The sequence below is a fragment of the Taeniopygia guttata genome, chromosome 2 (assembly GCF_048771995.1).
Source record: "Taeniopygia guttata chromosome 2, bTaeGut7.mat, whole genome shotgun sequence".
In the NCBI taxonomy this organism is placed as follows: domain Eukaryota; kingdom Metazoa; phylum Chordata; class Aves; order Passeriformes; family Estrildidae; genus Taeniopygia; species Taeniopygia guttata.
This window is the reverse complement of record NC_133026.1, coordinates 111,094,659-111,118,135: the sequence shown is the minus strand read 5'-3', so window position 1 is coordinate 111,118,135 and position 23,477 is coordinate 111,094,659. Positions and strand designations below refer to the sequence as shown.

At 35.9% G+C, this 23,477-nt stretch overlaps 1 long non-coding RNA gene across 1 annotated transcript in view; it reads right to left on the bottom strand.

Annotated features, from left to right (window-relative positions):
• Positions 1 to 551: 551 nt before the first annotated feature.
• LOC121469217 (uncharacterized) overlaps positions 552 to 23,477 on the bottom strand; it is a 32,019-nt gene continuing 9,093 nt past the window's right edge. Inside the window, exons 2-3 of the long non-coding RNA XR_012054135.1 lie at positions 11,681 to 11,778; positions 552 to 1,542 (exon numbers count right to left, since the gene is read on the bottom strand). This is a non-coding gene — a long non-coding RNA (uncharacterized lncRNA). The remainder of the gene's footprint in view (positions 1,543 to 11,680; positions 11,779 to 23,477) is intronic.

Sequence of the window (23,477 nt, the reverse complement as noted above, 5' to 3'; positions counted from 1 at the left end):
TGGATTTAGTTCATACTGCAGCAAAAGTGAAAACTACCATAACTTAACAAAGAAGAAAAAACAGACATACAGCACAAAAGTTTTATAAGTTTTAGATCACAATGTTTTCTTATAAATGAAACCCATAGAAAAACACAGAGAAAACGGAATTCACAGCACTTGTAGGTGTGCTGATGGATGACAAAGATTTTAATTTTCTCAAATATATTTCTTATCTTCAAAAAAGGAAATATTTTTTAAATGTAGGGTGACACCACCATCACTTGCTTCCAAATTAAACATTAAAATTCCCAAATTAAAAAAAATCAGTAAAATAATCTGAAGTTTGAGTTTTATTTTGATAAACAAAGAAATTTTGAGATAAGAGAGGCTACATAGTCAGAGCTAGAATTGGACAGGAGAACAGAGGACAGGAAAGATGAAAGGAAAAATAGAGAAAGGACTAGTTTCTTGAGTGTTCTTAAAGCCAGTCTGATGGCAAGGTTTTGCATCTGATCTTGATCAGTAAGATAACATGTAAAGGTGAAAGTGTGGTATAAAAAAAATTTAAAAATCCCTTAACCCTCACAAGTGTAAATCGAAAATCTTCTAACTCCCTTCAGAGGAAAAAAAAATGGTCATCAAAGTGAATTTCTGAAGGAAACAAGAGAAAAAGGAGAGAGGATTTTTAACAGTTTTTTATTAGTGGAGCTGTTAAGCGATATAGATAAAATATTTATTTATATTCCAGGGAGACGACAACACTTTAGATATATTGTAACTGTATAATGCAGCAAACTTCTTCATCCACTTAGATGACTAGTTCTATAACTTTGAAGTCCATACCTGAAGAGTTTAGAAAATAAGTGGAAGTTTTTAGTATGAGACTGTTGTCAATTAGAGAGAGACATGAATTTGATCTCTAATTGCTGGTGAGTCTTTGGACACAAGCAGTATATAATGCCTTCTTAGTAGAATTTGACCTTCAACATCTATGCTTATTCATACTTGTCAGAAAATTAAATTAACCACTGAAAATGGCTTCTCTGATCGTTGTTATTTCAGCAAAGCAGGTCAGCAGACTGTCAGTTCTCCCATGTAACTTTCTTCTTATTACAATTCTAATCCATCAAGGTAACTTCAAGGGTAGTTTCAAAATATTTTCCCCGAGGTAGAATTAGGTTGACACTTAAAACAAAAGCTCAGCATTCTTATGTCCTTTCCATCCCTTGCCATGAACATTTGGCACAATAAAGATAGAACCATTTCCTTACTCTCAAAACTTGGAGGAAGTGGAATTCATTAGGAAAACCAAAACTTGATGCTATATTTCTGAAGCTGTTTTGATTTTAGTATATAACACGTACAGCAGCAGCAATATGTTTCCTGGCTTCTGGCACTATGTATTCAGTTTCTGTGGCCCAGTTTTGGTAGCAGGAGTGGTACAGGGTTGGTCTCTGTGAGAAGCTGCCAGAAGCTTCTCCCATGTCTGTCAGAGTCAGGATGGACCCACTGCTCGCCAAGGAGAAGCCCATGGTGATGGTAGTGACGGTAGCAGCACCCCTGTGATAAAATACAAGGGAGAAAAGTTGTCGCACAGAAGTAATACACCCAGAGAACAGTGGGATGAGAATATGTGAGAGGAACAGATGTGAGGAGACACCAAGGTCACTGGAGAAGGAAGGACAGGAGGTGTTTTAGGCACTGGAGCAGAGATTCTCCTGCAGCCCGTGGTGCAGACCATGGCGAGGCAGCTGTGCCCCTGCAGCCCATGGAGGACTGCAGGGATGCAGAGATCCACCTGCAGCCTGTGGAGAGAGGATATCCACACCAGAGCAGATGGATGCTTGAAAGGAAGTTGTGATGGGTGGGAAGCCCATGCTGGAGCAGGGTCCTGGCAGGGACCTGCAGAGCTAAGGAGAGAGAAACCCACCCTTGAGCAGGTTTCCTAGCAGGATTCGTGACCCTCCGAGGCATCAAAACTGGAGAAGACTGTTCTTGAAGGACTGTACCCTATGGAAAAGTGACCCACTTTTGAGCTGTTTGTGAAAAACTGTTGTCAATAGGACGGACTCACACAGGAGAAGTTTGTAGAGGACTGTCTCCTGTGGGAGAGATCCCATGCTGGAAGAGGGGAACAACAGCTCCTCTCCCAGAGAGGCAGCAGAAGCAATCTGTAATTCCCTGTCTCTCTGCACCACTGAAAGGGAGGAGTAGAACCTGGCAAGAAGGGTACACTGTGGGAAGGGTGTTTTTAGGATTCAGCTTACTTCTTATTATCCTGTTCTAATCTTGGTTGGTAACAAATTCAATTAATAGCCTCAAATCAAGTGTGTTTTGCTCATGGTAGTAATTAGTGAGTGATGGCTCCCTGTTCCTCTCTCAACTCATGTGCCTTTCATTGTATTTTTTTCTCCCTTGTCCATTTGCAGAGGAGAGTGATAGAGCTTTGGTGGGTGTCTGGCACGCAGCCCATACTAATGTCATCAATAAGTGACTAAAATTTGAAAGAACTCAAAATATTAGACATAAAACACTTTTACCCTTTTTGTGTCATCTCAAAAGCTGCAAATTCTTTTTCTTAACTGGCAGAGAGTCCTAAAAAGCCCAGATGGTGTTTGCATCACCACACAGTGGGCAAAAGAACTGTTGAAAAATAGATGGGTAGTGCTCTCTGGAGTGTAAGGCACCCCAACCAATATCAGTGCATCTTGTGTTGCTGCTGTAAGTTGAAGCTTTTTAAAAGTTAAAATTCATTCCTTGTAGGGTGTGCTTTAAGTTGACTTTACTTTTACCCCCTCTGGAACCTTCATGAGGCAGAGTGCAGCAGTGTCTCTGCTTTCTAATTCATGCTGTTCTATTCAACACAGCATAAAGTAGTCACCTCCACACAGGACACCCTCTGGTTTGTGCTCTCTGTGACTAAAAGCACACATTAGGCCATCCCCTGCACATCAGGGGGACCCTGACACACCCCTCCTCTGTCAGGGTCACACACAGCACTGGTGCGCATCTTGTTCCTCACTTTCCCTTTTAAGACATGGCCAGAGCTGGATCCACAGCTTAGCAAAGCCTAAATCCATACAGCTTAGAAGACTCCTGAATGCTCCAAAAAAAAAAAAAAAAAAAAAAAGAAAAAGAAAAAGAAAAAGAAAAAACAGATTAAAATTCTGTGTTTCCCAAGAACTACTAGACTCTTCATATCAAGAATTTTTAGTCACTGGTCAAGAGAAGAATTTCTTGCCTTTCTGAGCATAAGACTAATTAATTAACCTACCTAGAAATTAAGGACCATAAAACCTCATCACTTCCAGGACATAGCATCTCCCTTTCCTCTTTTTTCCTCTTTCTTTTTCCCAGTTTAATTTACTGAAATATCAAAAAGAAAATCCTTACTTCTAGAAGTGGACACAATACTTGCATTTATGTTTTATAGAAGAGCATAAAGCCCTACAAGCATATAGGTATTTTTACAGAGTTTGAAGCATTTCTGAAAGGGGAATGGAAAACAGAAGATGTTGAGCACAATATGTGATCCAAAAAAGGTGATGGCTTCTCTCCATCTAGTAACAGAGACACCTCAATATTCAACTTCAGCTGAGACAGTGAGTTGGAAATGAAACCCATACAGAAAATGGATTTTTCCTTGCTCTTTGACAGAAGAAGGAATATGCAGCTGTTAACAGTGAATTAAAATATAAAAATAATAAATAGGGCTGAGCTCACTAAAGGAAATATCATGCCAATCACTCTGCATTCAAAAATCCTCTGAATTATGCAGCACAAAATCCTCGCATACAAGAAGAATATGCTTACATGGAACCACCTGGTCATCATACACTGCTTTGTTTCTTTTGTGACAAAACTTCATGCAGAGAGGATTCTGAAAAGAAAAAATAAATAAAATAAAAAAAAAAAGGAAACAAAAATAAAGCATTGCTGCCATAAAAGAAAAATAATAATTAGATGGGAGGAATATTTTTTATTTTTTCTCTCAAGAGAAAATTAAAGACCCTAGAAGAAAACAATTAAAATTTTCAAATCATAATATTTGAATTTTTTGAAAAAAGGGGAAAACAAAAATTAGATTAAAAAAAACCCATTAACTTGGATTATGGAAAACTACAATAAAAACTTGCAAAGTCATGGTCCATAGGGAAAAAATCACCTAAGTTAATTAAGGATATTTTATAGCTTTGCATTTGAAAGAAGGATTACAACATATATTATATTGATATTCTTACAATGGATAGGCTTCTATCGATAATAGCTCCTACATTAATATTTATGATATGCATATTGGCTATTGAATTAGCTGCATTTTTCTCTCTTGTAACGTATTTTAGAAATGGTACATATCTGAAATTACCCTGTAATTCCATCAATGATATTAAGACAGCTTTGGGGTTTGCCTCAAAACTTGGTTGGTTTGAGGGCACTCTTTGATTTTAATAAAGAAACCTATGCAAACAGCAAGCTGTCAATTTAACTATAAGTAGGTCAGAACTAAACTAGGACACTTATTCTTTGGGCCAAATCACAAATCAGAGGGAAAAGGCTAAGCTAAAAGGGTTTTACTAAAAATGCCTATCAGTAGTTACACAACCAAGGAAATGAATCAGCCAGCGGCTTTTACAGAGCAAAGAAATGGCTGCCCACAAGTATTTGGAATCACTTATGGGAGCAGAGTTGTTGAAAATGTCCAACTCCTGCAAGGGAAAGTTATGCATGGGTGGAACTGGAGACATTTTATTTTCCTGTAGATTGCACTGTGCAAAGGAAGAGGAAAGGAACAAAACTTAAGAATTGCTGCATTATATGATACATTCATTTATTTTATTGTTTTTTTATTCTTTTCTGTCAATGATCATTGCATAAAATAAAGGACTGAATGCTGTAGGATACATACTTATAGGTATATATACATCTATACATAGCTAGATATACTTCCACATTTCTTGTTCAGTTGTACAAGAATTCTTCCCCAAAACACCAAGGGTCACACTGTAGCATAACTTGAATCAATGGCCTGAAGACTTCAGTTCAGGGCAAGTGCCATCACTGAATAAATAAGCATGATTCTGAACATCATTTGATGTCTTTTCTTTTAAACAAATAGGCATTTTTATGATGCAAATCTCCATTCTTTGGGTCATCTTCCACACTGCATTATTTAGCAACCATTCAGGTGTCAAAATCTCCCTCAGAATCAGGATCTTAAAATACACCTTATGTGAAAAGGAATCTGTCCCCAAAAGCATATTTAGTGTCAAAAAAAATGCAATTAAGAAATATCATACAAATAAAGCAAAACACAAAAGAGAATAAAAATAAAAGTAAGATCAATCCTTTGTTACCTGAATTTATCAAAACTTTTCATTGCAATCAAATAAACACATCAACAATATGTGCTAGGATAGAAGTCGTGTTTGGTTTACATATCAGATCTTTCATAAAGCTAAATCACTCAAAGGAAATCCTTGACCTCTTCCTTTTTCTGATCTTAGCATAGCCGGAAGACGAGCATTATGGTGGAGACCAATACATTGCCTTTGGTACAGTGTGCTTTTCACATCCACAATGACTTCCTGGCACAGTACCTTCCCTTCTCATGTTCATTTAACTACATCCCCCTTCTAACTCTTGGAAATCAGTAGTCAGCCTCAATTTAGTGTAAGAGTGGGCTATCTTAAGGAATCTTAAGGAATTGTTCCCTCCAGTAGACCAGCAGTCAAAATGCTCTAAAGCTTTGCTTACATTAGTAAATTAGAATTGCAGAGAACATTCCCTGTCTCTGGGACTTGATGATCTATACTGTTAAGCTTCTAGATTTCCCCGTATGCAGTTTTTACCCAGATGAACCAGCACTCTTCAAGCAATCCCTGTAGGTATTTGGTATTCATCAGGACTAAGTTTAGAAGTAGTCACTGTGGTTGGATAGCAAAACAGGATAGCATCATAGACCAGGAATCAGGGTATTCTGTCAGCTGGCTTTAGGGTTACTAGAAACTATTTATGTCTACATTAATAAACAGAGCTGCAGAAGAATACGTGAATAGGGTAAACCAGACTTGACTGGAATATTTCAGGTTTAAGGGACCTAAAACAACTATCTGGTTCAACTCTCTGACCTTTCAGGGATGAACAAAAGTTTAAAAAAATTGTTAAGGGTATTATCCAAAGGCTTTAATAACCCTGACAGTCTTGGAGTGTTGACCACCTCTCCAGGGACTCTGGTCCAGTAAGTTAATATTTTCTAAAGAAATTCTTTTTAAATTTAAAGTCAGGACATCCCTTAATGAAGTTTTGTACTGTTTCCACAGGTTACCTCACTGGATACCAGGCAGAAGAGATCAGCACATCCCTCTCAAGCTCTCCTCCTCAGGAAAGTGTAGGGAACAGCGAAGTTGTTACAAAAAAAAGTGGTTCTATAAAGAAAAACTGTTGGAAAGGATTGAATGTTCACTAAACCTACATACAAATATTAATCATTAGAAAAAGAGGAAAAAGGAAAAAAAAAATCTGATTGCCTATATAGGGGTAATACACTTTGAATTCTGACCTATTTACTTCTGGATATGTTGTTAAACAAAAAATGGTTAAGTATATCAGGTGGCCCCTCAAGAATATATAATGTCACTTGATTTTCTGTCAACAGGAAAATATCTCTGCAAAAATCATGTCAGAAAAACAAAGACTGTGGTCTTTGTACAAAACTTAATGTTAGATGACCAAAATTCAAATAACCAAGATTTAATGATAATCTAGCCTACAGTCAGTCAATTAAAAAAGAGCTTTCTTGAGATAAATATCACTGCTCAAACAAACCAACTAGTGGGAACTATGCATTCTAAAATTAAAACAACTTATGGGATCAAAGAAACTGAACCTTAACTTCATAATGCAAAACCACATCGCTGTTTTGCTAGATATACCACACATAGCTGTTTTGCTAGATATACAAATAGGACAGAGGAAATACTACTGTGGAATATGATATGCAAAACTGGACAAATATAGGTGTTATTAAAAAAAAAAAAAAAGAAAAAGAAAAGGAAAGAAAAAAAACAGTTCAGTTGCAATGAACTAGGAAAAGGTGTTTTGCCAAAATTCTTAGCTATATTATTCTAAAAGCTCATATCAGGAACTTCTTCTGGCCCCAGAGACTTTAGTTGTTAAGCTAGGTAGTAGAAAGTTGTTATCAAGTTTTGATAGACCTAGTTATTATCTAAATGTGTAGCTAACTCAGGCAATGTTAAAAACTTGGAAACGATTTAGGAAAATAAGATATGATATGCTACTGTATTAGAATTTGAGAAAAAAACCACAATTGCAGTTAAAAATTTGGAAGTCTGTATTTATTTCATTTTTATCACAGAATCACAGAATCACTAGGTTGGAAGGGACATTCAAGATCATCAAGTCCAACCTATGCCCTAACACCTCAACTAAACCATGGTACTGAGTGCCACATCCAATATTTTTTTAAACACATCCAGGGATGGTGACTCCACCCTCCATCATCTCCTCAGGCAGACAATTCCAGTAATTTATCACTCTTTCCAACATCCATCCAACCATTCCAGGTCTCTCTGCAGAGCTCTCCTACCCTCCAACAGATCAACACACACTCCCAGCTTAGAGTCATCTGCAGATTTGCTAATAATAGGCTCAATACCCTCATCCATATAGTAATTAAATATTGAAATCACAAGTTTAAACTTGTTTGAAGACATTTATATATTCCTTGAAATAGTTTCTGAGGGTCTTTATTCCACCACCCAGGACAAAGCATGAACGTAAGTTTGCCCAACCTTTGTCCTCCCTCATTTCAGCTGGATGTATGGTATTCATATTAATTGATTCCCAGCATTTCTAATTCTTGCCTTCTCCCAAGCTCTTCTAGAAAAGAAAAGCATTATTATGCACCAGTTGTTCTATCCCTTGAGTATGACTCCTGTCCATTGCACATACAAATTACAAAAAGATCACCTGGTAAGTGGATATTTATTCTCAGATTGCTTCTGCAGTAGGAAAGAACACTTTACTTCTGAGAACAGGCCTTTTGCTTGTTCTTCCATTTTGCATTGTTCACATCCTTGCTCACTCCAGCTACTGCACTAAATCCATGTTTTATTCTTTGCTCTAATTCCTCTTCCTTCCTCTTTCCTCTAATTCCTCCTTCCTAATTGTTTGTATTCCTCTCTGTCCAAAAAGTCTGGAAGTTTACAAATGCAGACTATGTAATAAGTTATGGATTAAATACTATATTTAAATGAATGACTGAATACTTTTTTTTCCTATCAAATTATGATGTAGTTTAAGATAGAAAATCTTCTAGGTAGTAATAAATATAGATGTACTCTCTCATTCCATCATACCTGGACTACTTTCTCAGTTATAGATTTAGCATAATTTTTGCTGCATTTTCTTACAGGCATTTTGTTTTCACATATCTTGTTACTCAAGCAGTGTAGGTGTTTTTAGAAATAGCAGCAAAATCCCATACAAAAACAGTTTCCCATAAGAAAAACTGAAGCAAATTTTTATTACTCAGGATTTATTTTACTCTAATTGACATCTGGTCCTTCCTTTAGCATTCATAAAGAGCATTGCAGGAAAGTTCCTGATGAAGCTGAAGAAGTTTTCTCTGCACTGATATTCTCTAGGAAGTCTCACATGGACAGAACTGTATTTTGAGTTGCATACACCTATTGAGATATGTGTAATTTAAGTGTTCACAATAGCTTCCTTTCTTAAGACCCCTCTTTTTTTTTCTGTCCACATGGCTGTTTTTGTAGTTTAAAAGTTATTTGCTCAGACCCAGTGTAGCAACAGAGATCTCACTTCCAAAATGATACATGATTATAGCAGAAAAGATTAATTGAGATGCTTACTGTTTATTTAAACTTATCCCTATTGTCATCTGCTTCCCTCAACAGTTAGTTGGACAGTGAAATATTAATTGCTTTACAATTTCTGTCAAAAATTCCCTCACAAATTACCTGTCACTCTTTTAAAAATAATGTCTGACAGATGATAAACATTAAGTCTTATTTGGTTCACTTGAAATTCCATAGATGGGATTTTAATTCCAGAAGTAATTTGATAGTTTCTTAGTTGATTGCATGGCTGTTGAGTTTACAAATTACTGCTTGCAGTTGTTTTGGCATTTCTTCCTCAGGGTTAAGCTGTTCAGAAGGAAGCTATCACATTTTAATTAAATCTAATAGGAAATAGAACAAAAAATTGGTGGGTTTTTTTTTTTGGGGGGGGGGAGTTAAGTTTCAAAATATTTATATTTCAAAAATTATTTAGAAATATGTTCATTCAATAAGTCACATTATTGCATATTTATTGCAATTTTAATTTCCAGGTGCACTTCACACCTTAAATCAGAATTTGTACAAGAGATTGAGAAACTTCTTACAAGAAGTTTTAGCATTTTAAAGTGGTCACAGACTTGGCTTTTAAGAGACTGCAGTAGGAGGAAACTCTGCTGGAGAAAGCTAACAATGCGAGTCCCAATCAGGCTGCAAAAAGGAACTGAGAATAAAAACATAGACCTTCCAAAGCCACACAATCTTAGCAACATTTTAGGACAGCATATTTATTCTTCAGAGCTTTATTATCAGACAGTACCTTTCAGACAGAGAAAACTATTAGGCTATGAAGCCCACCATCCCAATGTTTATGCCCTGACTGATCCCCTTCTTACTACAAAGATAACCTTTTATTAAGTTAGAGTGATTCCTTGCAAGTTTTGGCATTCTCAATGCTCTGGTACTCCCACTTATATCTTATTCCACACTCTATTATTAATACAATGGATATTTTCTTAATACAGAATGACAGAATCAACAAGACTTTAGGACAGAGAAATGCTGGGAAGCCTTGTACTTTCAGAGGATTTCACATACAGATATAAGAGTGAAGCATATCTTTAATTTCTTTTTTATTTGAGTTCCTCCCTGATAAATTATATTCTAACCACTAGACAAGTCATTTAGTCATCACAATAATTATTCAATTCCTGGAACCACAGCTGAATTTTTTGACTTTTTGTCATGAACCCAAACCTCTCTCTTCCATTCCCATGATATTTTCTGTTCAGGTCTGGTGATTCTCTCTAAAATGTAGCAATGCTCCTCACTGGGCAACGCTTGAACATCAATGAGGTAATGACCCACCGACCCAGCAGTCACTGGGAGAACCTCTGGCTGCACTGTCTGTGGCCCTCAGCCTGTGTTGGGCACTCCACAGCTCATCTTCAGGATGAGCTTGACCAGTCCTTACAAAAGGAGCCTGCAGGTTGCTCCCACATGGTAGAAATTACTATACTACCATGGTATACTTGCTTTTATCTAAAAGTGCAGCAAGAAGGTCTTGTAGGAGCACCCTTTCTACTTGAACACCCTTTCAGCTTGAACTGAGCTGTTTCCTTGTAAGAAAATCCAGTAATAGGTCAAATGATCAAAATTGGATAATGTTTTTTATGGATGGGGTCTGGATGACGTGCTGTGGCCTGATAGTTAACCCATTCAATGATGCATTATTCAGGGTTCTCAGTATCTAAGATGTAAAATTAGCTATACTTTTCTTTCTCTGTAGCGTTAGCTCAAAACTCCACCATTTTGAATGATACTTTACAGTCTTTTCTTACTTGCATCATAAGGAACCAGCACCTCCTGGTGCAAAACACATCCAAAATACCTCCTATTCCACAAGAACCACAATGTACATAAAAGCTGAAAGGCCTCTTAGCAGCCAGCTACATGCAAATGATTTGAGTATAATTCCTGTAGGCATCTGTGGATGTCATCTTGATATTTCCAGACCACTTGTACCTGCTGCTTGTTTGAAAAATAACTTTTTTCTTTTTTTGAATAGCTGCCAGTGGAAAATCTAGATAAAAATAAATATGTTAAATAGACTTTTCTTTTTATTGTAGTTTGTATGTTGTTTGTATTGTACTGATGGTTTAACTTAGTATTAAGGAGCAATAAGAATCAAGTTAATTTAAATGATTTTGAGATTTACTGTACTCAAATTCTTGTAACATAGAGCCATTCTATTCAGGAACTGATTGATATGCTCCCTTCACACTTCTGTCAACAGTCATTTTTAAAAGCTCATTATTGATTGCACTTAACACAAGGAAAAAGCATCATGCAGTGGCATAGGCTTTTTGCCCAACCATGCTGAAAAGCACATCCTATTTACGTTTCATTAGAAACTTGGAAGGTGAAAAGATGGTGATTTTAAGATCCACAACTTTCAAAGTGGTAACTCCTTTTCAGCAAGTCCTCCATCAGAACAAAGGGCATATATTTCTTCCTGTCAGCTCATCTATGTGGTTCATAAACCTCTACATGAAACCAATATATGCATTACATGGATTCCAGATCTTTGTAATTTTTTAAAAAATATAATGCTGGGTTAAGATAGGGAAAGAATGTTTGCTCCTGATCTAACCTGGGATAGTAAGTTGAGATGAAAGATTAAGTAACTTTTACTATTTCAGTTGGGTTTTTTTCCTGGAGAATGGGAAAAGGAGACTCCCCATTCCTAAACTTAAACTTCCACCTTTGCAGGTTCAATTTTACAGTCATATTCTTCAGAAGATCCTTTTCTTTTCCTTTTCTTTTCACTTCTTTGTATTTTTTCTATTTCCTTTTTCAGATTGCATCCATTTTCTTACCTTCCTTTTAGAACCCAGATTTCCAGGATTCCTCATTTTCTTTCAAGCCCCTTCACTTTGGAGACACAGAGGTTATTAGCTGATAGTTCCTGCATGTCCTGGTAAAGACAGAAAGATCATTCTCAGTTGCTTTATTTTCTCTATCCACAGAGTCTAAATAAACAAAAGTCCTTCTAAGTATACCTGTATCACTTTCTCAAAATGCCTTACTGAAATGAGATTTAGACAGAAGTAGAGCATTCTGCTCACAAATTTTAGGTTATGTTCTAAGCACACTGAAAAGCCTGGTTCAAAAGTATAATTGGTTTTCTACAGCACTGACAGTCAAGTTCCTCAGAAAGACTTGAAGTTTATTAAAAATTATTTCTTGTTAAATTCTATCTCCAGTCGTCTATACGTGTGTTTTTGTATGTCTTCAATTAAAGATTATATGTTGGTTCCTTCAGATTTACCCTTAGTGTGCATGCAAAATACTAAGTATCACACATTCTAATTTTAAGCAAATTAAAAAGAACATAGTAAACATTAAGTGTAAGAACATTTGCAAAACTATTGTATAGAAAAATCTAGAATGACAACAGCTACAAAATATTGTGTCTAAACAGAATTTTGCCTATAAAAATCATTTTCATATGGCAGAGGTAATTTTTACATGAAATTAACAGGGGCAGAAGATGCAGAAGTCAACTACAAAAGGGGTACTGAGCCACAGGACTAAAACATATATCTCCTGCCACATAAATTCATCACTATTAGAAGAAACTGAACAAATGTTCTTTTCTTCATGAATTTATGCCCAGGAACTAAGTCAGAAGACAGCTGGAATATTTATATATCTATTTCTCTAGAAAGAGAATTTGCAGCAATATCAGAAATGCATGGAATATCTAACAGTCTTAGGGAAAAAGGTCACTATCACATTTCACATCAGAGATTTCAAAAGCCAGAGCCTGAAAAGAATGAACATACAATGTTGCATGTAGGTAAGGATTTGCATAAAAAGAGCTTTGATAATTTCTTACTCAGTTTTCAAATTTTCTGCCACAATTCATTCCATACTATCAGTTAAAAAGCCCAATTCTAAAAATAGTGACTGTTTTAAGCTTAATTGACAATTACCTGCAGTGAAAAATCTTGCACTTTTAGTATTTCAGCTAAAAAAATGTCTGAGTTATTTCAATTATTTCTTCTTGTAATCCAGAAGGAATTTAATCTCTTTGCATACAATAGTTGAGACAAATATAATAAAAGTAATTAAGGTGGCAAATTATAACCAACTTCCTTGCCAACATAGGTTGTGCACTTTCAAAAGAATTAATTATTTCTCATTGCTTTTTTTTTCCTACTGTGGAATCCTTAAATGTGCTTTTAAATGCAGTCTTTGAAAGTGTCAGACTGTCACAGAAGCTCCATTTATAGCCTTGGCATTTCAGCTTGTCTAAAGGACACAGCTTTTCTTCAGACATCTAGGCTAGACCTAGACTCAACACATGCCTTTCCATCACTGCAAGGCAAACCACCCTGGGCTTAGTTTGGATTGCTATAATTTCACTGAAACTCTTGCCTTAACACTACAGAACTGAATAAAGTTAATCACTTTGGCTCTCAAAGTGCTTCACTGTGTATTTGGCCAGGGTGAAATATAAATGCTGACTTAAGTCTTCCTTAACAAATTACTGGAGAGAGACAAAAAAAAAAGAAGGCACAAACCAATCTTCCAGTCAAGCATTCCCCAGTTCCACTTGGGCATTCAGAGAACTATTCTTGCCCAGCAGTCATAGAAACACCTGAACTCTTGCAGCAGTTTGTACTCAGAAGCAGCACATCATTTTTTACATGTACTGCATGACTTACCAGCCCCAACATGTGCCCCCTAAGCCACTTGGAGTACAAATTGTTCATTTCTTTTTTACCTTCACATTTTAATTTTGAAAAATGCAAGACTATGTTTTTTATTAACCACATTTTGTCATATTAAGATTCCTTCTCTCCAATGTAGTACTACTTTTAGAGTATTCTTAGTAAATCTTAATAACCTCAGTTATACCATAGCTGAAATTAAGACCCAAGCTCTAAACTGCAAACCAAAAAAGTTTTATGTCATGTTGGCTGAGAGCTAAATATTAAATGCATTTCCAGAAATATTATTCTCAAAGAGCTGTGTCACTGGGTATATATGAGGCTCACATAATTGTGAGTTTCATTCAACTGATTAACGACTCACCTAGGATTACATGTTCACGTACAAGAAACTTTTGCCAACAAAAGAACCAGACTCTTGAAGTGTGCCACCAAGGAAAATAGTTTTAATTCCAAATAGTGATTTTTCAGTACAGCTGAAGGGCAAGACAAAAATGTAAAATTAAGGAGGGCTTGCACTGCCTTTTATATGAACACTTTCAAGAGAAAAATTGAGGAATTTTTAACATAGGAACATGAACTGCAGATGAAAAGGACAATGTTCATTACTGTCACCAAGCTCTACTGACACCAGAGCTCTATTTCAGTGGCATTTCTCCCCACAAATTAAGAGCTCGAATAGAAGACACACATCTTTATGTACTGATTTTTCAGTGAAAAATGGAGGCATTCACAATGGGCTGTAGGTCACATCCCACAGCTGCAGTACTCTGCAAGTGATAGGAAGGCATGCCTGCAAGCTCCACTGTTCAAACCAGGGGCACATTTAGCCTCTGTAGCAGCTTTGGTGACTGTAAGTCCACAGGAATTATTCAAAGTAGAACTATTTTGTATGTTCTTGACCACCACCTTATGGCTTTATTTATCTCGGATTCTGAGCCAGACTTTGGCCAGCAGTCAAAAAGTAGAGAAAGACCTGTAAAGTGAAGCCTACCAATTCCATTCAGAGTTGCAGTCAGTAGTCTGATGACATCTTTCCAAAGCACTTGTTAATGTTACTCATAGTTAAAGCCAAGAGTTGTCATGGGGACATCATAAAAGATTTGTTCAAGTCAGTTTCACAAGTCATTAGCTATCAGCTGAAATTCCCATTTCTCTAACTCAAATTTAAGCCATTAAATCATACTTCTCTCCACTGAAAAAGATGACAAAAATAACCCCTCTAAAGAAGCACGCTCTTACATTTTCATTCTTGCACTTAACCTTCCGTACTAAAGAGAACCCAGAATACTGGGGAAGGTGAATCTATAATTTCTTCCTCTGTAAGGGAAGCTTTAACTGAGAAAGCATGGCATGTAAATTTACTTTATTTTTAATATGTACCATTGTCTTTCTGTGCCCTGAAGATTTACATGCATGAAACCAATATAGGAACTATGTCCCATAAGTAATGTGTAAAAAAGTTCTAAGTAAATAAACTCCACAAGTGAGAAAAAAAAAAGGAAAAATATTTTCTATTGAATAATACATTCTTTTTTTTTCAAGTATCTGTGATACAAAAACATCAATTGAAACTGCAGGTTTTTAAAATTTTGTTTACCTTTCTTCACACGTCATAAGACATTGAGAAAAAAAAAACGCATAAAAATGCCTCAAGAGGAATTAAGACACTTGGCAGGTACTTGAGTCACTCACAAACACAGATAATTTAGTCAGAGTATTAAAATCAGTTCAAATAACTCACTATTCTATTTACTTAGAAGGAAATAGTTGATCACTGTCTTCTCTATGTAGGTATATAGGACAAAAGGGACAGTCACTTGAATTGGTTTTTTTTGGTACTAGTGAGGCAGAAACGGCAGCTCACCAATGCACAAAATTAGGGAAGGAAACATTGCGACAGATGCAGAAGAAATGGAAGAGGCAAGCAACAAGGCTGGCCAGGAGAGACTGGAAGTATTGATAGGAACATGTCAGGAATTTTTAAGCACATAGATAGATGGGGAAGCAGAGTTCAGTAAGTCACAAAATTATGCAGAATTTCAACTCTGAAATTATAACCATTTAGGAGACATTTAAGGTAATACTTGGTAGGGTTTAGAGCCAGCAGCAAGGAAATAAAAAGACAAACAACGTGTTTTCTTTATACAATGTACAGTAAATAGGGAGCTGTTTATTTGGCATAGCCTCCCACTGCATAGTAGTTTACATCTAAATAAAGCTACTTCAAATTCCAAAAGAAGGGCACAATGGACGAATTCAAGCTGTACATGGGAAAGCAGGTAAAACTTATGGTCAGAAGGAGAGAAAAGTAGAATAGAAAATCTAGAAACGCTGTATGGAGGGGAAAACCAGCATATTTTCCAAGGGAATACTTCTAACTATTTGTGAGTGGTGTGAGGAGCGAATGAGAGATGACTCCTAGGACCTAAGGAGTCAGATATATTAATAAAAGCACCACTCTTCAAATTGGGATGGTTGAGGAGTAATTGCCCCCAAATCTTCTACCCATGCATTGCTATTTAAGCATACCAGAAAATTCAATGAAATGAAAAATAAAATAAAATAAAATAAAATAAAATAAAATAAAATAAAATAAAATAAAATAAAATAAAAATAAAACACCCCAGCAACAACAAAAATGAAGAAACCGAACCAGAGGACTACTGAGAACAAGATGAACTTGAAATGGGGATAAACTTTGGAAACACCACCACTAAAGTAAGCACTATCATAGCAGCCTGCAGGCTGTATTAATGATAACAAGCATTGCACTATACTAAATATGAAAAGACTGTGTCTTACCAAAAGAATAGAGAAAAACTCCTGTCCTTTGTTCCATGTACATTCTGACTCTGAAATTCCAAAATTCAGTTATAAGACTGATATGCACGTGTATGAAGAACCCAAACACTAAAATAATGTGATGACACTAAAATAAAATTAATGTTGAGTAATGGAGCTCTTTTGTGCAGGTAGCCAAAGGCTTCAAGATTGCAAGCTAAAGTAGGGAAATTTATGTGGAATTTACATCTCCTGCAACAAATTTTTTCTCAAGTTCAAAGTCAGCATCAGAAAGGCAGATTGTATATTCCTTTATTTATAAATCCAGCAAAATTCCAACGTTTACTTGTTAAAACTGTTGAAGTTTAGGTAACGGCAAAGGCATTTTTATTGACAGTGAAGCCTAGTTTACTATTTCAGTACCTGCAATCAAGTAGTTAACAGCTAAAAGCACATATCATTTTGGAAGACGATTAGAAACACTTCATATCTCATCTGAGAAATCCTTACAGAGGTATATACATATATTTAATTAAATGATACACTGAAATAACTGAAAGGTGAGTCAGAAAAGGACCTCTTGACTCACACCTGTTAGGAATTACATCTCTATTGGGAACAATGCTACATTGTAGGCTGTGGGCAATCTTTTGAAAGCACAACTTCATAATTAACACAAGTGAAATTAATTGTACAGATTTAGGAAGTCAAAAAGTTAAGAAAAGCAGAAAGAATGAGAAAATTACAAAGTTACTTTACTGCAATTTTCTTGTGGCTCAATCTTAAAAGATTAAATAGCAAGACAGAAATTGACTCATTGAAATGTCACAATTTTTCTTTTCTTTAGAGGTATTGTCCTACTAGATCCTTTGAGTAATAGAAGCATTTTCTATGCTTCTGCAAATATTTCCTGTATTGTTACTGATGGATAATAGAAGTAGGTAAGATTCTGCTACATGGTTTATCCAGAGGAATCCTCTTATTTGTCAATGTCAGCTCCTCTGTCAGCTAAGTTTAAATCAACCATAGTCATAGAAAACAGCAATAAACACTTCCCTTAGGCTGATTCATTCATTTTAGGTTAAAAATTTGCATTTTTGCATTGTTACCTGTGCACAGATGTAGGCTTTAGCAGCCTTTGGAAACCAGTGGAGCTCCTCAAATTAGTGAAAATGAAATGGCAAAATTGATGGCAAGAAGATGCATATGAAAGAAATTATCAACCAGCAAAAGAATATTCCCAAAAGCCTTGAATTATATTTAAAGACTGATCATATATTATTTACCATGTAAGTGTTAATTTCTCTGTTTAGTGATGTCTCAAAAATATTGGAACAAACATATAAACAGAGCTCAAGACCAAAGGTGATATTTGAATCAAACAGGTGGACAGAAAGTTAGCATTTGGGCAATATAATACAGCATTCACCAAAACTCTTCACAGAACTCTCATTTAAGAATTTTTTCCTAAGTCCCTGTGTCAGATATTCTAACACTTAGATATTAAATAGATTAAAGTTACAGATAGTATAGAAGCAACAGTGCTTATTCAGAGCAGAGTAATGTGGGCAAAGAAATTAGAGGAAAATGGGTTAAAAATAAACTATGTGTAATTACACCTTCTCAGCCATTTCTCTGTGAAAGCATTGCACCTTAGAAAAGATAAAATTTAGCAGTGAGTCACTTCATAGAATTATGTTCCAGAATAACTTGTTTTTAATAAGGGGAAGTACTGATTTGGAATTAGGAACTAAAAATGATTTTGTAGAAAAACCACTTCTTTACCTGCTATAAAAAAACTTTTGAAAAAAACACTATGAAAGCTTAAATTAATTATGCAAAAGTATAATAGACTAAAGGTGTGACTGAAAACTGACTCATGATCACCCAGGCAAGGTACTGAGTAGCTTCCAGTATAAAATGTTGGCTGTTCATGTTTTGCATAGAAGAGTTGGTATGGAAAAATATCTAGATTGCTATTTATTTACTAGATCAAAGACTAATAATCTAAAAAGGCACAGTTGTGATAGTCCATTATTACTAACAAAACTAGAAAAGTTTTTCCCTACTCAACAAAATGATAGACAAGAAGTCACACAGAAACAGTAAGGGAGTCAGAGTTTAAGAAATTTTTCTGATGAAATGAAAGATAAATACCTTTATGTAATAGGTGTCAAAATGTACACAAATAAATTGTTGCTTTTTAAACATGAAAAACTATCTTATGAAGAATGACAACTATACTGCCTTAAGCTATCATAATACATGGCCAAATGTATTTATCATTTCTGTCATAATGTGCTGAATTTTGCTTATATCAAGAAGCAAACAAAAATTTTGGATGATAGCAGCAGACTTATGAGTTAGCAAAGAGAAAGTAAGGAGAAAACTGCAACAGTTCAACTTCCAAATCTTATGTACTCTAGTTGCAAATTAGTATTTTTATAGTGTTATTTGCCTATAAATTTTAATTTAAGTTTTATTTTATGTATTTATGGGATGCAAAAAAAGTATTTGGTTATTTTTCATATTAGAATTATGGAGCCAAGGAATGGAAGAAATACAACTTGTATGCTCTCATCCGTCTTTAACCTTTAAAGGACTACTCTGCTCAGTGTTAAACAAAGAAAGAAATTGTTATCTTGTGACTGCTGGTTTCATTGTCAGAATTATGAGCAATGGAAAGAAAAATTTTAAAGAGGAGTCTTTAAAACTTAGTGATGTAGGAGACAGAAACAGTGTCCTTGTTTTAATTCTTCATTTTAATAGCATGCAACAACATTGAATGGATAAATTCTCAGGCATAACATGGTTAATTATACTTAATATGATCCCTTATATCCACCTCATCATGTATATGTCCTTATCTCCTAATGATAAAATAAGTGAAGCAGTTAACACATTCTAATATAGATATCATTCTTTTATTAGCTTCACTAAAATTGCAAAAGGCAATACTTGCATTACTTGCATCCTCACTTTACGAAAGAAATGGCACACACATTTTCAAACAGGAGATCTGGATCTACTGATTTGTGAGGGATCACAGGATATTTTTCGACAATTTATAATTAATATCACTTCATAGACTAGACCGCTGCTAACCCAGGATCCTTTTCCAGGATAGATAATTGAAGTGGTTATATGGAGATTATTTGATGTTCCTTTTTTTGTTTGTTTGTTTGAGGTTTTTTTGTTTTGTTTTGTTTTGTTTTTAATAATGCTCTAATAATGAACTACAATAGTTCATTATAAATCTTGAGATACTGAATTCCCTATAGGATTTTACAAAAAAAATTTACAGCTCATTTTACAAAATGTTGATATTTTATGACAAACAGAAAGCACAGGGAGAGATTTAGTAAAAATTAAAATTTCTCAGGAATCTTGAATGAAAATTCTTGGCACAAGTTCCGTTGAACATGTTGCTTTTCTTTTTTCCAGATACAGTTTCCTGAAAGTCACTAGCTCATTCAAGTATGGTACAACACAGAAACAGCAATCAGACCTGGAAAAACTCTGGGAAGCCTGGAACATTCATCAAAACTCAGATACCTGCCACACTGAAAAGGGGACATTTCTATAAATCTCTATTGGTTTTTCTCTCTCAGAGGCAGAATGCCCACTCTTCTGAGTATTTCTGTGACAGACCTCCTTGGCATTATACTAGGGATGCCACCAACCTTTGCTTGAAAATAGCCAGCCTCTCCTATTTTTTCAGAGACACACATTCAGTGATCCCAATGAACTTCTCACTTAAAAAGAAAAACATCTTGATTTCATAGAAAAATACCGCAGCCTATTTTATAACAGTAGGAGATACTAATGTTTAAATATATATTCTGTATTATTTCATGAAGGAACTTAGAAAAAATTTATTGTTATTCACACATAAATGATTTTAAAATTTCCAGAAACAAAAATCTGAAATAAAATTTTAACAAATTTGTAGTTTATGGCAAGCAAACTATTAAGATTGCCATTTATGTCAATTAAAAAACATTATTACAAGTAATAGTATATAGTTTATGTATAAGCAACATTATAATTTCAAGGCTTTTACCCAACAAATATCATTATCAAAGATAAGATGGTATAGCACAGATATTAATTCTTTGCTGATGCTAAATGCACCTGAGCAACTGAAACTTTATATATAATGTTTTCAAGTGCTCACCATACAAAATCCTGTTTATATTTCACATAGTTTTACATAATATTTTAATAATGTAATAAAATAACTTTAAAATATATGTTTAGAAGGCCACTAAAATAAAATTTCTTTAATAACTTATTAAAATCTTAATGTTTAAATACAAACCAATAATTTAAAATAATATTTATTGCAGCTATCATGTTGTTATTTAACACATTTTCTATGATATTTTCTATATATTTTGGATGAAAATTTTATTATTTAAAGTGTACTTCTGTTTGCAATCAACTTAAGAGAAGTTGAGTTTTCTGTGAGTGGCACAGTATTCCTTACAATATTTCTTAATACTAGTAGGTTAATTTTAGAGAAGCTGAATCATAGGTTTGCTGAGTATCATTGTTTTAGGAATCACAAGATTGTGAATTTTGTAATTTTTTTACCAAATGCTTTTTATCAGGATCAAAAATGTTTCCCAAGACTGGAATGCTTTTCTTCCATTTGAGAGTTCTGTGTGTGGTAGTACCTGTATAGAAGCGGACATGTGTATTACAAAACTGGAGCTGATGTTCAGCCTTTGATACAGAAGCACAGAATATTCTGTGTTGGAAGGGACCCACAATGATCACTGAGTCCAACTCTTAAGTGAATGCCCTGGATGGGGATCAAACCTGCAGTTAGAAAACCTTTGTGAATTTTTTCCTTTCTTATGAGTATGTGAACACTGGTGTACACTCCTTGTGAGTGCAATAGGTATACTGGATACTCTGAAACTGGTGTGGATGCTCTCAGTCTCCTCTTCATCTTGTTACACTCTGTATAAATAATTATATACTCCCTTATTCAAATGTGATAACCTATTTTTACCCTCTTTCATTTACCAGCAAGGATATAGGATCCTTCTTTATACCAATCATTTTGCCAAAATTATTTCATTCATGTCAAAATACTTATCAGAAAAGAGAACAAGAGAAGGGCATGGCAGAATTTTTTATTGCTTAGCAGTTGTCTTCACTGATACCTGAGATAAAAGACCATATTTGACTTCATAGTTCCACCTTATGTTATTCAAGATAATTTTTAAATAATGACATATTTAGAGGTCTGAGACAATCACTACTGACCATTCAAATTACTTGGTAATTTCAGTCTCCTTCAAAATCTAGTATCCTTTTGCTATTCATAGAAAAAGGGAAGAAGATAACTTTTTTCTGATTCATTTTTAATAATGTGACAAGCAGCATCCCTCAGGAGTCTGTATTGGGATCAGTGTTATTTAATATCTTCATTAATGACACATTAATGACACAGATGAAGGGATCAAGTTGCTGATTACACCAAGCTGAGTGGTACAGCTGGCACCCCTGAAGGATAGGATGCCATTCAGATGGACCTGGGCAAGCTTGGGAAGCGGGGCCATGAGAATCTCACAAGGTTTAACAAGGCCAAGTGCAAGGTGCTGCACCTGAGCTGGGACAACAATAGCACAGGCAGCGGATAAGCAGATTGAGAGCAGCCCTGCTGAGAAAGATTGGTGCTGGGGGATGAGAGGCTGGACATGATCTGTCAATGAGGGCTCAGACCAGAAAGCCAATTGTAACCTGGACTTCATCCAAAGCAATGTGGCCAGGGCAAGGGAGGGGATTCTGCCAGTCTGTTCCACTCTGGTGAGACCCCACAGCAGTGCTGTGTGGTGGTGTGTTGTTTTTTTTTTTAATTAATATTTGTTCTGTGTCTGTTCACGCCCCCCCCCAATCTCCTCCCAAGCTCTTCCCTAACCCCCTCCTCTCCAAGTTGTCAATCCTCTCTTTCCCTGACCCTTTTCCCAGAACATTCCCTGTCATTCCTCCCAGCCTCCTCCCCTGCTTCCAGAGAATTCCCCGCATATTTAGTGAGGCTCAACACCCTATTGGTTACTTTGTGTTACTCCACTCCCCTGTTTCCCCTGATAGGTTTGTGCTATGTTAGTCCTTCCTTAGACTCCTCCCCAGCCCTACCCTCATTGGTTGCTGTTCCTAAACCCCGCCTCTTGAGTTCCGGTATAAAACCTTTGTTCGCCATCCCTGGAGGGTCTTGGGGCTCACTGACTAAAACCATGCTGTTCACCTCCAAGTCCTGTGTCACCTCCGTCTGTCCCCATGCCAACAACTGGGACTGCAGAGCTTCACAGGGGGAGCGGCCGCCCATTCTCTTCCCTCTCACCACCCAGCACGCCACCGCGCGGGGTCTCGCGGTGAGGGGAGCCGACCACGAGTTACAACAGTGCTGCATCCAGCTCTGGGGTCCCCAGGAAGGATAGAAAGGACGTTAATCTGCTGGAGCAAGTCCAGAGGAGGTCACAAAGCAGAGGAATGGAGCATCTTTCCTATAAAGAAAGGCTGAGAGAATTGGGTTTGTTTAACCTGGAGAAGCGAAGGCTTTGGGTTGACCCAATTGCAGCCTTCCAGTATCTGAAGAGAGCCTAGAATTGAGTTTGTGCTTCATGGTCTAATGACAATATGTCCTGCTCAGGCAACATGAGGAGAAAGGATGTATTTTCTTATGAAAAGCACATTGGACTCATCAGGGAAATTAATAGAAATTTGAAGAGTTTGGCATCATGAAGAGTACTTTTAAAAATATTTTAGAAATAATAGCCCTATTAGGGTGCTCATTTTGTTCTGCTGAGTATAAAGACAATTTATAGAATCATTTTATGTGGGTATTTTAAATAAGAGCAGATGGCTCACAGTCTCATTCCCAGGCCTGGATTTCTTTTAGCCTAGCACATAGGATATGTGCTCAAGCAGTGATTTAATGTTGAACCAATACATTTCTTGATGGGGAGGTGTGAAGGGGTCAAGGTGTGTGCACTCAGTTTTCATGTACAGGTAAGGCTTTTTCTTTGCTGCAAAGTACTGAAAAGAATAATTTTCAGTTTCAATGGGTAAGTCAGTTCCTTGCAAGTGAGATTCAAAGTTATCGAAGACATCTTCAAGTTCCAGACTTCTGCTGAAGGAG